Below are 2,837 nucleotides of genomic sequence, written 5' to 3'. Positions count from 1 at the left end.
ACTATGCCAAAGCCTTTGACTGTGTGGATCACAATAAACTGTGGAAAATTCTGAAAGAGATGGGAATCCCAGACCACCTGACCTGCCTCTTGAGAAACCTGTATGCAGGTCAGGAAGCAACAGTCAGAACTGGACATGGAACAACAGACTGGTTCCAAATAGGAAAAGGAGTACGTCAAGGCTGTATATTGTCACCCTGCTTATTTAACTTATATGCAGAGTACATCATGAGGAATGCTGGGCTGGAAGAAGCACAAGCTGGAATCGAGATTGCCGGGAGAAATATCAATAACCTCAGATATGCAGATGACACTACCCTTATGGCAGAAAGTGAAGAGGAACTCAAAAGCCTCTTGATGAAAGTGAAAGAGGAGAGTGAAAAGGTTGACTTGAAGCTCAACATTCAGAAAACGAAGATCATGGCATCTGGTCCCATCACTTCATGGGAAATAGATGGAAAAACAGTGGAAACAGTGTCAGACTTTATTTTTTTGGGCTCCAAAATCACTGCAGATGCTGACTGCAGCCATGAAATCAAAAGATGCTTACTCCTTGGAAGGAAAGTTATGACCAACCTTGATAGTACATTAAAAAGCAGAGACATTACTTTGTCAACCAAGGTCCGTCTAGTCAAGGCTATGGTTTTTCCCATGGTCATGTATGGATGTGAGAGTTGGACTGTGAAGAAAGCTGATCACCGAAGATTTGATGCTTTTGAACTGTGGTGTTGGGGAAGATTCTTGAGAGTCCCTTGGACTGCAAGGAGATCCAACCAGTCCATTCTAAAGGAGATCAATCCTGGGTATTCTTTGGAAGGACTGATGCTAAAGCTGAAAACTGCAATACTTTGGCCACCTCATGAGACGAGGTGACTCACTGGAAAAGACTCTAATGTTGGGAAATGTTGGGGGCTGAAGGACAAGGGGATGACAGAGAATGAGATGGCTGGATGGCATTACCGACTCTGCGGACGTGAGTTTGAGTGAACTCTGAGAGTTGGTGATGGACAGGGAGGTCTGGCATGCTGTGATTCATGGGGTTGCTGAGAGTCGGACACAACTGAGCGACTGAACTGAACTGAACTTTCTTTTTAGATAAAGCAATAATTTATTTGTATTTCTGTACAATGTAACAGGTTAGATTTTTCAAAAGTGAATATTTTCTTGTCTTCATATTTTCCACTCACTTATAGTTTTACTCTCAGAATGGGCAACCCTAATTTCTTTCTATTGTAAATAAATTAATTTTTGGAGGAGAGGATTTCTGGAGGTGCAAATGAGGAGCCTTAATGATATCCTTAGGGGTTTTCCAGGTATCAGAGTGGTAAAAAAAAAAAAAATCCATCTGCCTTTGCAAGAGATGCAAGAGATGGAAGTTCTATCCATGAGTAGGGAAGTATCCTGAAGTAGCAAATGGCAATCCATTCAGTATTCTTGCCAGAAAAATTCTGTCAACTAAAAAATATGGTCACAACCTGAAAGTCAAGAGTTATTTTATTTGGTGGGAATGTTTAGGACTCTGAGCCCGGGAAACACCACTCAGTACCTCTGAGAAAACTGCTCAGGAGGCAGGAGAGGAAGTCAGGCCACATAGAAGTTTGCAACAAATGGAGTAGGCAGTCTGAACATCAATAATCAGGTGTCAAGTTAAAAAAATTAGCATTCTGTGTATGGGAAGATGGAAGCTTTCTGGACTCACCGAATTCATTCCTTTCATATGCACCTCAAAATTCTCCAAGTCAGGCTTCAATAGTATGTGAACTGTGAGTTTCCAGATGTTCAAGCTGGATTTAGAAAACACAGAGGAACCAGAGATCAATTTATAAACATCTGTTGGATAATACAAAAAACAAGAAAGTTACAGAAAAACATCTACTTTTGCTTTATTGACTACGCAAAAGCCTTTGACTGTGTGGATCACAACAAACTGTGTAAAATTCTTCAAAAAATGGAAATACCAGCCCATCTTACCTGCCTCCTGAGAAATCTGTACTCAGGTCAAGAAGCAAAAGTTAGAACTGGACATGGAAAAGCAGACTTGTTCTAAATGGGGAAAGGAGTACTTCAAGGCTGTGGGATCACTCCTCTTTTCTCCTGGGTCCTTGTGCACACAAGGTTTCATTTGTGCCCTCCAAGAGTCTGTTTCCCCAGTCCTGTGTAAGTTCTGTAATCAAGTCCCACTGTCCTCCAAAGTCAAATTTGGAACAGCATGTAAAGCAAAAATATATGACACTGAAAGATAAACTCCCCAGGTCGGTAAGTGCCTGATATGCTACTGGAGAAGAGTGGAGAACTAACTCCAAAAATAATGAAGAGATGGAAACAATAGAAAAAGAACAGCCAGTTGTGGATGTGAGTGGTGATGGAAGTAAAGTCCAGTGCTGTAAGAACAATACTGAATAGGAGCCTGGAATATTAGGTCCATGAATCAAGGCAAATTGGAAGTGGTCAAACAGGAGACGGCAAGAATGAACATTGACATTTTAGCAATTAGTAAACTAAAATGGACTGGAATGGGCGAATTTAATTCAGATGACCATTATAGCTACTACTATGGGCAAGAATCCCTTAGAAGAAATGGAGTAGCCCTCATAGTCAACAAAAGAGTTTGAAATGCAGTACCTGGGTGCAATCTCAAAAACGACAGAACTATCTCTGTTCATATCCAAGGTAAATCATTCAATATAATAATCCAAGTCAATACCCCAACCACTAATGCTAAAGAAGCTGAATGGGTGTATAAATACCTACAAGACCTTCTAGACCTAACACCAAAAAAAAAAAAAAAAATGTCCTTTTCATTATAGGGGACTGGAATGAAAAGGAGTCAAGAGATAC

This window comes from Moschus berezovskii, chromosome 16, assembly GCF_049115385.1.
Source record: "Moschus berezovskii isolate FMDL1 chromosome 16, NW_MosBer_1.0, whole genome shotgun sequence".
Classification (NCBI taxonomy): Eukaryota; Metazoa; Chordata; class Mammalia; order Artiodactyla; family Moschidae; genus Moschus; species Moschus berezovskii.
The sequence above is the reverse complement of the archived record's forward strand: the minus strand, read 5'-3'. Positions refer to the sequence as shown.